At 40.1% G+C, this 15,336-nt stretch overlaps 1 protein-coding gene across 1 annotated transcript in view; it reads right to left on the bottom strand.

Annotated features, from left to right (window-relative positions):
- Positions 1–15,336, bottom strand: part of TTLL5 (tubulin tyrosine ligase like 5) — a gene marked incomplete in the record, with an annotated part of 5,893,562 nt that overhangs the window by 4,315,895 nt on the left and 1,562,331 nt on the right.

Here is a 15,336-nt window from a genome sequence, read left to right as displayed (position 1 = left end):
CTGATGCAGATAAACAACTGGTGCTAGAGCCATGGACTAAAACTCAAAGCACAAAAATGCACAACAGTACTTTTGGAAAGATCGGTCACCCATGGAAATTACCACATTAATAAAACACACCCCTAAAAGTAGAATTAGCTGTCAGGGATTTGGAAACGCATGTTGACTACTTGGGGGGGGGGGGCATGGGCTCATCTCTAGCTACCTTGGTAATAGAGAGGGGTCCAAGATAACACCAAGCTCCAGCTGCATCTTTGACCATGTCCACTGTGGTGAGAAAATGATTGCACATTGCACAACTTATAAGTAGAGCGTGTCATCTAGGTCCAAGAAAGTCATTAGTCTGCTGCACTTGGCTCTCATCAGACCAACCTTCAAGTACATCCTTTGGCATATGCCTGACCTGGCACTGAAACTGCTTGAGAGACCACATAGGTTACTCACAAAAATAACACAGGGAATAAACAGTAATTCCTATGCTGACAGTCTTAAAGCCCTATCCTTGTACTCTGTCTCTTACAGACTGGTGCATTATGATCTATGCCTAGCCTACAAGGCATCCTCTGAACCTACATTGATGGATATGCTGCACATCTGCAAAACAACTAGCATCAGAAATACCCACTCTTAGGAACTAAAGCCCGTTTGTGACAAAAACAGGACATGCTGGACGGTCAAGTATGTGTTTCAAAGAATAGCCCTTCTCTGGAACAGGTTTCCCTTTCACGTGAAGCAAAGGTCATCCCTAACCCTATTCAGATGTAACTTGGACCAGTGGATGGGAAATCAAAACTGTTTCCATGGTTTGGCACTTATGTCCCTAATAGACAGGAGCAGCCTGTGAACACTTGGTGTGTACAAGCCTATATCATAGCTGTAAACTCCTTGGGGTACTGACACACATCAGCAATATTTTGTTACATTTGGGGGTAAGCGTGATTAGGCTTAAAATGACTCTTGGAATGATTGCCTAGTAGCCACCTATGAACTGGAGGCATTTGCATGCTTCTAAGCAGCCATAACTTTGGACTTTGTCAAGGGAATGAATCACCTGTGCATCCTCCGAGGCTTGTCTTTTAATGGCAGTCGAAAAAGCAATGGAGTCCAGAAGGGATATTTGCTCCAGTAAGGCCCATACTCAGGTGGCTTGAGAACTTTTATTTGTTTTTTATTTTTGTTTGAGATAAAGATTCAACCATGTCAGGCTCCTTCCAAGCACAATGGCAAACCAGGTCCACTATTTTGTTGGGAGATGGGACCATCCTAGCTGTTGGTGGGTCATATGGGATTCCTACCTGAAGGATATCTTCTTCTTCAGAGGAAGTGGGGTCAGTGGACCAGGATTCACTCTGGTTCATCATTTCTAGGATTTCCTTGAATTTGGAGTCTTCTATAAACTGCGGGAAGTCTTCCAATCTTTGAGATCCATATCCAGGGGTGAGGGGCTCAAAGGGAGCCTAGAGGAAGTCTTCCAATCTTTGAGATCCATATCCAGGGGGTAAGGGGCTCAAAGGGAGCGTAGATATTTCCTCTTACACGACTTCTTCCTTGGAAAGCTCAGCACGATAATCACAGCATTCTGAAGAGGCCTCCTCCCCCGATTGGTCTGGGTCACAAGGGGAGTTCCAATCCAAGGTCCTACTGAGAGGAAACTTCACAGATAAAAGAACCATGCTCATAGAAATACATGGGTAGAGCAATCGTTGTAGGTGTCTGTTCAATCACTCAAAGCTTGGGGTCTTCCTCAGGACTATCTTGTCTTGACAGCCAGCACAGAAATTTTCAGTGCCAAGGGCAATGATGCCATGGTCAGTGTCTACAGCAAAGTTGATGCCAAGTCCATGATGCTGATGATCCCTGGAACCAAAACTGAGGCTGACATCACTGACTGGGTTTTTGGCTTCAGGGTTTTGAACGTCAACTGCACTGACTCTAAGAATACACCCGAGGGGGGTCGGATCAGTCCTGGCATTGGAGTTAATAACATTGTGCCTAGTGACTGTTGGCACCAATGTCAATGTTGATGAAGGGGTCAACATGAACAATCTCAGTCAATGTAAAGGAACTGGTAAGGTGCCCATGGTTGGCCTAGATACTGTTGGTGCCAAAACAGGGCCTAGGACATAAACCAAAAAGGTGGGGGGGCATAGGCTCATTTCTAGCTCCAGTTGAACCTTAAGAAAAGCCATCATCATTTTCTCCCAATCATGAGTGGCTGAAAGATTAAATACCATTCTGGAGGATTCTACCTCTAAGGGCCAAAGGTGGCCAGAAGTTTAAGAATTTAGACAGCTTTTGATCTGAGGAAAAGATACCCCAGTCTTCTTGCAGTTAAGTAAAAAGAACCAAAACACTCAGGCCTAGCCAAGCCTGAAGGATGAGTTGTCAGGGATACTGAGCCTGAAAGGCCCAAGTTCTAATATGCCAAGTACCCCTGTTCTAGAAACTTTAGCAGGTGAAGGCATGTTACATGCATTCTCTCTAACTTTCCGAAATGTTTTTTTCTTTTTCCTTGGGCTGGAACTCGTACTGTAAGGTTTCAATTTTTAATATGCCTTTTAAAATTAACTTGTTTCTATGGTCCAACATCATATGCTGACTGAAAGTTTTACAAACATAATAGCCAGCTCTAAAACACTCCAGCTGTAGAAAGACCATAAATAAGTTGTATAGGTTAACTTCTAAGATGGCTGCACACTGAGTAACAGCTTAATTTCAGCTCTCCTAGTGTGAAACCAAAAACTCAGAAACGAGAGCCAGTGAATTTGTTTTTTGGGGTAAATTTCAGTTACTGCCTAGTAAGTACATTGGAAAATCAATGACAAAAGGTGAGGAGAAAATACTGCCTGGAAAGAATCCTGCAGCTGTTCAGCAAAAAGTTAAAGTTCCATCTTTGGTGCAAGACATGGCTTCCAGTAATCTAAAGGAAAAAAAATAAGTCAAAAGTGCTCAAACCTGATTAAGATAAATGAAACACTGAAGGAGTAAACTGACTCAGACAAAGGGCTGGAATAAAATAGAAGAAGCTTTAAACAAATACTTAGATGATCTGATAAAACTGGAAAAATCAGAGGGTGGCTGAATATGAGACTGCTCAAGAAGAGATGTTTAAAAAATGGTAGAATTAAAAGACTTAAGGAAAAACTGAGATTTTCTTCTACACCAGAAAAACTGGAAGGAAGAGAATGTATTAATTTTATGAAAACACAAATAAGCAACTGGATTGGAATTCCACAGCAGGAGTTGTTAATTGAAAGAGCACTTTGTGTGTATGCTCTAAACCTGGCTATGAGAAAGCAGCCAGGACCTCTAATAGTAAAGATGCAATCCTACCAGTAAAAAGAGTTGATTATGACAAAACTATGGCAGAAGGACAAAGTACTAAAAGTTGGAAACAATAAAGTGTTTGTGGAAAATGATTACTTACTGTGCGCCAAGGAGAAGAAGAGTAAATTTATTCCAGTAATAAGGGAATGTCATGAAGCAAGTGTGAGATTCACGCTGCTGTAACCAGCTATCTTCAGAATATTTTTCCTGGATGGTCAAAGTAATTTTTGATGCAGAACATACTTTGATGGAAATACAGAAGTTTGTCCAACAAAAAAAATAGCTATCAAACAGAAGGGGACTCTGCTTCTTATTCTTCTCATAATAAAGACTATGCCAGTGAAATATTTTCCAATGTTCAAAACGAAAATGCAGCATGACAGAGAAAGGTAAAGGAGTTGACTAGAAGACCCAACAGTACGGTGAAAATGAATCAGAGATTGGCGCTTGAAAATGGAGATCAACAGGAAGTAAGTCAGCAAATCAGACATTAATGAATAAATGTGGGATTACAAAACAACAATCAAATTTGTGAAATATAGTGGAAGACGAAACTTGGAAATATTGGACTTTGACTTTGTTTAATTTGTAGGGACTCCAAAGCATACGCCCTACTTCACATTGTTTTGAATAATATTAAATAGAGGGTAAGAAGAAGGAGAGAGGTAACTGTAGGTAAAGCAATTTTTGTTCTTAGCAGCATTTTCAAAAAATATGACATCTACTGTATGTTATTAAGTAAAGCACGTTCAGTTATTTTTGTGTGTAATAGATATACTAAAGTAAACAGGTGCCCTTTTTCCCCTACTTTCTTTCTTTTTGTTTAGTTTTAAGAAATGCAAGCACTGCAAGGTAAAGAAAAGAAATCTTGAACAAAAGCATGTTTAAGATAAAAGGCTGTAATATTGGGTAGTTGAAGTGAAGGACAAATTGTAAAAGCATGCAGAGCATAAGTAAAACTGATATGCTTTTTCATACATTTGCATGGGGGGAATGACTGGATTAAGGCCTTGGCTTATTCTAATAGCAAGTTCTAAGTGGAAGCAATTAAATAAAAGAACACTGAATGTGATGAAAAGTTTTCCTTTGGCAAATCAATGCTCACTATGCAACATGAGAAGCTTGTAGCTTTAAGCAACTGTGTATCTGGTTCTCATGTTTCTAAGGAGACAAACTGATAAGGGATAATAAAAACAGAACACTTTTTCAGTGCCTAAAAGCTAATGGACCAGATTCAATAACACCTACACTAGGTGTACATGATATGCATTCAAGAACATCCCTACTGCATTTTTTTCCACTTTCTAGTCTGGTCTCAAGGGTATTCACAAAAAAAGAAGCAGTACTGTACTGTACTGAACTGTATTAAGAAATGCAGACTGCAAACACTAACTTACAGGAGACACATTTGGAAATAACTGTGAATTTGAAAAAGAGAGGATTTTATGATAATTATTCAGAAGAATATTTGGGACAAAGGGAAAAGGATATACTTATAATAACTGCTAGAGGATCTCCAACAGTGATACAAGAAGGAAAATAGATAATACATGGTAGATATATAGTAGTAAAGGGCTTACTGGCAAGGGAGGAGGATTTCACTGGCATTTATTTGTATTCCAGCTAAAACTGCTACAATGAAGCTCAAGAAAATTCTGGGAGAAATAATCAGCTTTCAGCAGGGAATACTACTTATAGGGGGGACTGAAACTTGATTTGCTACAGGGAGGATGGATCTGGGAGGACTAGAAGGGAAAAGAAAATAAAAGTGGACAGATTTTTGAAGAGATTTATGAAATTATTTGGTATGGAACATGTGTCAGTAGTAGAAGGTCAGAGAGAGTGCACAAATTATTCCCCAAGGTAGAAAAACTAGGCTAGGCGAGATAGAAATTATATTTCACAAGAAGATGTACACTTAACTGAAAGTTTTAATACGCATCAAATAACTATTTCTGATCATGCACCAATAATAAATGAAATAAAAATGCAGAGTATTTAAATAAAAATGACACTGGTGCTTCCCCACCTACTTTTAAACAGTGTAGAATTTAAGGAATGGGTAGTTTAAATTATTTGTGAGATATTAGGGAAGTAGAAATTTCGGTACTTGCGTATTACCGCAACCACTTCCATTGCAGGAGAAGCGGCTCAGTTCCAACCCTCTCTCGTCTCAATAAATGTTATATATAGTTTGCCTAGATTTTGAAAAGAAATTCACATGTAAATGTTATAAATTAGTTGTTTTTCACGAAAAAGTAAAGCAAGGACCGGTTGTCATACTTATCAAGGCTCTGTGTTTTTGCATTTAAGTAGAACTATTCAGAGAATACATGCCGGTACAAAAAATGCAGTTTGGTTCACTTTGCAAGTGAACTACATTCATATTTATAAAAACTCCCTTGATTTTTAAGTGCAAATATCTAACTGAAACACTTGCAGCCATGCCACCCTTTTTCAGGAAGCACCCCTTGGGTATTTCTCTGCCAGGCACGAATGCATTCAGCATGACCGTTACGGTTGTGGGTCCCCATGGAAATGCCTCCAGACACCTGTACAAGAAGCATTGTAACATGACACCATTTCACGGCTTTCCTTTTAATATTTGTATTTATACTTCAATCTATTTGGACCACATAATGTAGTGCTCGTGAGCAAACCGCCCCGTGAATAGACACTTGGAATGTGGTTGACAAATCCGTAGAAGCACTTTAATTACATACTATGTCCTCTTTTTTCCTGGATGAGAACCCTTTTGTGATGAGGTGTGCCAAATAGAAGGATTTCCTGACTACTGTGGCACTGTGATTATCAAAGGAGAGACTACTGTCCACCTGGGTCCCAAGGCCTTTTATCACACATTCGGCATTAAGTAGACTGCCATCTATGTGGTAGTTCATGGGTACAGAGTTTATACCAAAGGGGATGACAATGCACTTTTTGGCAATGAGCTTGAGGCCATGCCTCTGACACCAGGCATCTGTCTCAGTGAGGCCCTTCTGTAGGATGTCCACATCATTTGCGGACTCGACTATGGCTCCTAGTTTGCAGTCATCTGCGAACTTCATTAGCCAGAGGCCTTCTGTGTTAGCCTGTACTTCAGAGAAGTAGATACCAAACAGGAGAACAACAGATGTCCCAGGACTGAACCCCGTGGTACTCCACTTGTCACTGGTTTGAAGTCAGATTTGGAATCTGCAACTTTTATAGTGTGGGTTCTGTCAGTGAGCCAGTTGGCAACCCATCTTGTGACGTAGGGATTTATATCTAGTTTAGTGAGTTTAGCTATAATTCCAGAATGGGGGATGGTGTCAAAAGCCTTGGCGAGGTCAAGATAGGCTGTGTAAACTACCTTACCCTCATCTACGGCTTTGGTGACTGCCTCAAAGAAGTTGATCAGGTTCAGAAGGCGTGATCTGCCTTTCACAAACCCGAACTTGGTGGGGTCCAGAGTTTGGAGGTTACCAATGCCTTTGTTTATGAGTTCTATGATGATACGTTCCATGGCCTTGCAGACCAGGCTCGTCAATAGGGCAATAGTTCCCAGGATCAGTGGTGGCTCCCTGGAGTGGGATAACTGTTGCTGTTCGCCATTTAGTGGGTACAAAGCCTGATGTGAGACTATGATTGAACATGGTGCTTAGGTGGGGAGCTAGTTCATTCTGAAGTTTGTGTAAAACGCTGCCTGGGATGTTGTCCGGTCCCATGGATGCTATGTTTTTGGTTTTAGAGAGTGCAGCTTTTACCTGCATAGATGTGATTACAGGGACTCTGCATTCTTCCTGTATAGATATGGGCCCTTTAGGGGGTGAAAGGGGGGTAAAGTTACCACTGAACCTATCTGCCAGGATGGTGGCAATATCAGTTGGTTTTGTAATTTCGTACCATTGTGCTGTAACTCAGAGCAGATCTAGATGTTGCCATTGAGATTCTTGACATAGCTATAGAATGCTTTGTGGTTGCCCTTAGAATCAGTGGAGATTTTGTTTTCGTAGATAGCTTTGGAGGATCTTATAAGGGATCTCACCTTCTTACTGAGGCTGACCAGGGAGCTCCTCCACTCGTGGGATTTTACTCTCTTTTGGAACAGTTTCTTCCTTCTGTTGTAGAGTTTGTTTATGGCAGGTGACCACCACATTGGCTTCCTTTTTTGGAGGATAGTGTCTTGGTTCTGTTTGGGATAGCATGATTCATGCACTTGTGTTAAGTGCTTATAGAGTGCATTTGTGTCGGATTCAGCAGTCGTAACTGTATTGTCCATCTGCATGGGTGTCATGAAGTTCGCCACTTCTGTCTTAAGAAGCATGAAGTTGGCTTTGAAGAAATTCTTTACCAAGGTTTCCTTAATGGTGGGTGGGGGTGGGATGCGGATATCTAGGGTGATTAGCTTATGGTCAGATCTGACCAACGAGGAGTTGACTTCAGGTGTGGAACACCAGTCACTCATGTTGGTAATGACTAGGTCTAGGATATTGTTGCCCCTGGTGGGGGTGTGTGGATAAGTTGATCCAGGCACTGGAATTTATGAATTCCAGAAAGCGTTGAGTGAAGCAGCTGGTTAATGGTGGGGTAGTTGAAATTGCCCATTATTAGGGTGTTTGGTTGAACCCTAATATTTTCCAGTATATCAAGAAAAGAGGATTGCGAATCCTGGGGCATGGTGGGGGATCTGTAGCAAGCTACAATTTGGATTGCAGTTTTGCCCCGAGTTAGTTGCACTTGCTTAACCTCTGATGCATTATGCTGCGCAACTAACCTGGAGGTGTGGATATCCTTAATGAATATGGACACACCTTCGCCTTTGTGTTCCGGTCCAGGTTAGACGGCCGAAAAGTGTGGTATGAATTACAGCCTGGTAATGCAGGGGTGCTCTCTAGAGCCTTGAATCAGGTCTCAGTCACTGCACAGATATGGATTTTCTCAATTTTAAGGAGTGCCTTGAGTGAGCGCATTTTAAGATTTAGACTTCTAGCATTGAGTAGCATTACCCTTTGTTTTTGCTTGCCTGTTCCTGTTACGGTGTTGAATTTGTCATTTGAACCTTGCCTTAAAAAGGCACTATAGGGATGGCAAGACCCTTAGCCAGTATCTGGAATCCCAGGGGCGACAGGTGCAGGCCATCTCTGGCAAAGCATTGTGGTCTGTCGACCATTTCCTCCCAGGCAGACAGATAATGAATCCTCTTAGAATGACACCAGAAGCTTAGCCAATTGTTGAAGTCAATCATTTTGTCCTTGGGCTGCGGTATCACTCTGGGTGATGGCAGGATGCTACCTGGGCTACAAGATCAGAGAGCTCTTCGATGTCTCTTTTCATGTAGTCCAGGAAGGTACATCTCAGGTCGTTCACACCAACATGGACAATGACAGAGTCATATTTGTACTTGTTGTGGAGTGACCTGAGTGCGTGGGTTGTGTGGCAGATCCTGGCACCCGACAGGCAGCTGACAGTAACCTTCTCCTTGTTTAGCCTGGTGAGTGGGACATCAGAGTGCCTGACTATAGAGTCACCTATGACTAGTGTGTTGGGTACGCTGTTTTGCATTATGGGCTGTGGTTTATTGGCACACTGAGTCTGTGGGCTATGTGTCATTTGGGTTGTGTTGGGAGGTGGAGGCTGCTTGCGTTTCTGCTTTGGAGGTCTCTGTTGCTTGAGCAGATTATTACTGAGAGCCTCTGTGAATGTTTTTGTGTTTCTATGTGTGGATTTTGGTGGTGTAGGTTTAGTGGGACTATGTGATAAGTGTGGTGTGGTGCAAGTGTTTACCTTCTCCTCTTGACTGTCAAGTTCAGTCTTGGTTGGAGAGAGCTTTACCTCAAGTTTGGTTAGATAAGTGCATCTCTCACAGGTTGTGGTGTTGAGTGGTAGGAGGAGAGGGTTGTCTGTGCCCAAATTCATCAGATGGACAGGAGAGAACACTGGGAGCTGACCCTTGGACATGCCTGAATAAAAAACTACTTTCCTCTAGACAAGTGACGAAAGTGAGTATAAGAGCTGTTTTTCTCTAAGCAAGTGAGGAAAGTAAGTACAAAAACTGTTTTCCTCTAGGTAAAGAGGAAGATTGTGTGCTGTAGTAATTTGTAGCTTATTTAGTGCTAACAACAAGTTCTGAACAAGTGCTGAGCACAAATCAGCAAATTCAAGTGCTAAACTAAGAATCTGTAGCTGGATCTTGTGGTAGATAGGGTACCTAGTGCTTGCCACCCCAACTGATAAGCTAGAATGCTTACCTCCAACACAGAAAGGCTTGGGGGGCTCAGAAGCTTACAGACAGCCCTGGATACAGTAAATCCGTATCTGGACCACACTAGTTACAGGAAAGGTGGGAAACAAGCTCAAACATGGGCTTTTAAACCAGAAAGTTGAAAGAGATGGAAAAACTCCCCAAACGGCCAATACCAACACACAATTTGGTTCAGTAATCCCCATATTTATGAGGGCATGATAAACTGAAGTACTTACGAATATGGGTTTAAAGGGGATTCTGTTATAGCAGCTAAGGATAAGTGGGAAGAAACTAAACAAAAGATGATATAAAAACTGAGAAACTGAAAGCTCTGTTATACTGGATATGGATAACAAGATACAAGCAGTTAAAATGCTTTTAGTTCATTTAGTTTTATTCACAGGCCAGACATATTTTTATCAGCTGGAGGAGAAGTTGTGGATAGTAATTAATAAGGAGCTGAAGGATTTTATATAGGCGAGGAGGAGGGCAAGAGTCAAATGGAAAAAGATGATCCTTCCAATTTAACAAGGCAGTTTGGGATTACCTGATTTTAACAGGTACTTCACAGCTGCACAGCTGCACAGTTAAGCCTCCCATACACAGCATAAGCAGAAAGGTATAATTCAAAATGGAATAGGATGATGATGAAACGGGGGGGGTGCTCAGGAAACAAGGAGAGACTGGGATTTTGGATGCAGATCCTTAAGGAGAATAACAATAACCTTAGAGAATATACATAAAGCAGTAGAAGTATTCTAAGTACTAAGCCAACATGGGAATGGAGAAAGGAGATTCTGCTGACAAGGATAACTGCAATTAAGGGTGCAGAGAATAAGGTAAGAGGGGGTTGGAATTTTCTGGAGAAAACTGGCAAATGAATCAAGGTAATGGAAGCAAATAATTAGAGAGGGAAAAGTAACAGAATGGGAAGAGGTCAAGAATACATTTGGACTGCAGGATAAAGAGTGCCTTCCCTATCAAGAATTGATATTTGAGTATAGGCACAGAGAAAAAAATAGGGGGATCTTAAGTGAATGATCAGCACTTGTAGAACTTTTAGTAGAATCTAGAACAGAAGCTGCTGTTAAAAAGGGTTAATTAATATAACATATAAAATTTTGTATGCTAACTATAGGAATCAAACAGAGAAAGTTAGAAAGGATTGAGAAGAGATATTATATAAGGAATTCACAAAGAAACAATGGCAGGATATATGCATGGCTCCCAAATAGGCAGCAAAGTCTAGAAGATTTAGGATATTTGCTTGGAAGTGTTTGAATAGGTTTTTTTTTATACCCCAAGCAGACTCCAAAGAAGTTTTCCTCAAGGAGACTTGCAAATGTTGGAGGTGTGATGGGGATGAAAGAGGGAATTGGGAACATATTTTTGGGGGAGTGTAATAAGTTGGCAGACTTTAAAAATTCCCTGCAGGCTACTCTGTCAGAAATACTAGGTGGGCAAATTGGCGTAACTAAAGAAATAATTTTCTGAGCTGTGATATAGAATTGGAATTGCCTAGACACAGTAAGGCCTTGCTGAGCTTAATTCTGTTGGCTTCTAAAAAAGCAATTACTAGAAAATGGAAATCCAACTCTAAACCAACCTTAGTAGAAGTATTGAATACAGTAAGGAAGATAAAAGAACTCAATGTGGTATCTTTAGAAAAGAGTAGGAACAAATTACATAGAAAAGAATGGGAATTGTGGAAACATACATGCAGAGTAATGTTTTAGAGGAGGAATGAGGCTTAAGGGAAGGCAGGAATTGAATGAGCTATGGAAAGATCTGTACTGAAGATTATACATGATATATAATGTTTGCAACTGAAAATATGCCAATATGGTTTGTTTTCATTCATTTAAATGTATGACTCCCTATGTCATAAATGATAAAAAAGTTTCTTGTTCAAAAAAAAAAATAAGTTGTACGGGTCCTGGGGTGGAATATTGTGTTCACACTTTCTACATTTTGTAAAGCCAGAGGGTTTGCTTTTGTCCATAACTGAAAGACAACCAGCAAAAAGTATCAAATTCCAAATAAAAGCTAGTAACTTAGACATTTGAATACTACAAACAAATGAAAAACAAAACACTATACGAGGCACTAATCTCTAAGTGCCAAAATGAAAGTGCAGTAAAAAAGTAGAAAAAGTTAAACACTAAAGTAAAACAATTCTAAAACTTTAATAAGCATAACTTTGGCTATGAAGAAGTTGCTAAACAAATGCAGGAAATGAAAAAAATGCAAAACAGATAGAAGGAATGAGTGACCTAAGTAGGAATGGGAAGTGACAGAGACGAAAAAGTAACTTTGCTTAAAAAAGTGAAAAGACTACTAGAAAAATGCCAGAAACTGTGATAAAAGAAAAAATCTGGGGAAAAGGGGTGACCTTCTGTCACAATGCTGTCAAAAAATGATTTTAAATGCTGAAATTTATAAAACTGCAAAAGATATGTGCAATGCTTGCAGAAATGCATTAGATCTGAAGAATGAAAATACAGCACTGTGGGAAAAGGGGAGCAGCTGGAGCTCGCACGTAATTGTAAAAGTTTCTAAGAAAGGGTACTCCTGTGACAACCAGTCCAGCGATTGCACTATATGGAGTGGCTCAACACATCACTGATGAAAACTGAGAATTGTTGCTAAATAAAATATATCTTGACTAATGGAATAACAGCTTAATCCTTTGTAAAAGCTAGTCTAATGTTGCCACTACAATAGTGTGAAGTAATGTATGCTTTTCTCAACAGGCCATACATAGAATGTGTCCAATTTTCTATTATTAGGCCTTTAGGCAGAAGTGAGAATCTGAACAACTCAGTCATATTATGAGTGGTCTCTGGCTATTACAGAAATAATGCAACAATGATGTTAGAACGAAGGAGTAGGTCTCAATAAGGTCTGCTGGATGTGTAGGTCGGAAGGATTCAGAAGGACATCAGATGTTCAGGCTTCTCCAGTAGAGGAAGCCAAGTTTGTCAAGACCGATATGGGGCTACAAAAATGAGTCTGGAGTGCCTCACCCTGCCTTTCTGAATGAATTTCAGGATAGATGGAATAAGCAACAAAGTATAAATGAGTCCTGGGAGTGATCTCCACAGAAAATGAGCCACTGGCTCAATTAGACTTTCCTGGTTATCAAGGATGAGGGAAAAAAAAAGCTGCTGCACATGGCACTGGTTGGAAGTGCAAAAAAGTCATGCAAGGTTTCCATGGTGTTGGAAAATCTTCCATATGACTGACAGTTTGAGGAACCACTCAAGTGACATCATCAGACAGTGAATGAACCAGCTTTTAGAGAACTGGTTTCCCCAGAGACATGGTTGGCATACAGAAAGTGGTTCGTGGACAGAGCTGTCTCCCATACAGCCATCATTTCTTGACAAATGGATAACAGTGAGGTTCTTTTCTCTTGTTTATATATACAAAACCACTGCCATGTTGTCAGTGTAGATAGCAATGGTACTATGAGGCAAGGAGTCATGAAAGGTTTATGAAGTGAGAATTTCCATCAATTCTAAAATGCTGATGTAAAACTGACTTTTGCGTGCAAACATACTTCTTAGAAACTTTGCCCTTGATAATGTTCACTCCACACACTAGGATACAGACATCCATGGTGACAGTCGAGACAGGGGTGGAAGCTAGGAAAAAACTGCCAACAGGTGGGTGCGACATTTGTGTCCATAATTTCAAATGAAACCTGCAAGTCTTAGAATCCCATTGAGTCGCACCATAAAATCTGTCAAACTGAACCACTGAACTTCATAAAATCAACTGAAGAATTTATTTGCAACTACTTAAAGGGTTGCTTCCACGAGTCCTAAGGCTTTCAGGTAACATAACAGTGAGGTGGGAAATCAGTAAGCAAGAATAATCTGAAGCATAATCTTCTCTGAAGGGATGAATCTGTCTGAGGGAAGCAGTGTCTGGTAGGACAGCACATGCAGCATGCACCAGATGAAAGTAAGTAATTGAGAGGCCTTTATCTGGGATGTTCTGGTATTCACCCTGCCTCCCCAAAAATGGAAACTCCTAAGAGATTCCCATGTAGAAATTATACTCTTCTGTGTTGAAATGGTTGGGAGATGTTGTCTATGTAAAGAAACACCTAACCCTTGCTGTCAGTTTCACTAACTGTGAACATGCTGAACATCTTGAAGGCCAATGAGTGGCCTCCAGGAAGAATCCAGAACTGTAAATACTGCCACACACTCAGAAGAGTACAATCTTCTGACTACTCAGCATTACTTATTTGAAGGCAGGAATTCTAGGTGTTCAAAGAGCACATACCATTTCTTTTTGACAGACATGGGAGGATGGACTGTTCTGTGACCATAAAAGGTCTTTTGATGGATAATTTCACTCTGGCTGCCAAGATTCTGTGTAGGGCTGAGATCCATTGTCATTCTGGAAATGGAAGAAAACAGTAAGTAAAACCTAGATTCTTTCCAGTGTGGTGGACCTCTCGGATGGCTCTTTTCTGTATAATGTTTAACACCTCTTTTCTTGCTGTACTCATTTGAAAAGTAAATACTACGCAATGAAAGAGAATGGTACTGGGAAGGGAAGTAGAATGCGATTGTACAGCCTCTAGATATAACTGCTCCAATACACTTGCCTCCTGAGTGATGGCCAACCACACATCCAAGTGGAGGGAGAGACAACCTCTTCCTGCCTCCAAAGTGGGACAGTCAGCAAAGGATTTAGATTGCTGTTTCCTCCCAGTATGATGACCACTGTACCAATGATGTTGCTGACTGTTACTGTTTCTGGACTGGCAACTGTTCCAGAAGTTAACACAGGCAAATCAAACTCTCCCAAACCTTTTGTTAATTTGCTGCAGCTAATATCATCAAAATCAAAGTTGATATGGACTATACATATAATATGATCAATACAATTTTACATCCTTACCAACAACCCAAAATCACAATATTATGTTACATTTAACTTGCTTCTTTCCAGACTTTCTTATCCTTCTTCATTGTAACACATGGCTATATTACAATTAAGAAAAAGTAATTTCTTACTTTAATATCACTAGCATATACAGCAGTCACTGATAAAATTTCCCACCTCAAACTTAATATACCACTGACTGCATACACAGAACTGCTTTAAAACATAACATGCAATTTAAGTCGAGATATTTTTATATAAATTTTAATATAAACATCTGTTTTACTTATAATTATTTATTTTGTCCCTTCAGTTTCCTTCTAAAAATTAATGACTAAGTGGGGTTTGGGCTTTAGAGTCCTCCCACCACTTTAACATAGTCAACAAACTTCTAGTTTTTTCGGCTACTTCTTGCCAAACCACAGTTCACATTTATTTTATTTATTTTATTTTACATTTGTTGACCGGGCTAGTCCAACTGGATATATATCCGTTTACAGTAGAGGCCCGGGGAGAAAAGCTCCAGTACATGCAAAAAAAATAACACTGGTATCTCACAAAAAGTTATTTTAAAACAATATAAAGTTTAAAAGTTTAAAAAAAAGAGAATTACAAAGTCAAATCTAAAAACATATAGGATAAGTTCAACAATTTGAAAAATAGGCAAGCTTTTAAGAAGTAACTCTCAACAATAGAAAGTGTAAGTTTGGAGCTCAGAAAGGGGGAAGGGTAGCAAAAATTAATGTGGGGAGACATACTTTCAGTCGGGATTAGTACAAGGACATAGCCATTGAGTTTTAAGATGTTCCTTGATATGTTTTTTGAACAGTGAGGTAGAGTCTTGATTAGTCATATCTTGAGGGAGTTGATTCCAATGT

Source organism: Protopterus annectens, chromosome 6.part0 (assembly GCF_019279795.1).
Source record: "Protopterus annectens isolate FY-2018-M chromosome 6.part0, PAN1.0, whole genome shotgun sequence".
Taxonomy (NCBI): Eukaryota; Metazoa; Chordata; order Ceratodontiformes; family Protopteridae; genus Protopterus; species Protopterus annectens.
This window is presented reverse-complemented; position numbering and strand designations above follow the sequence as displayed.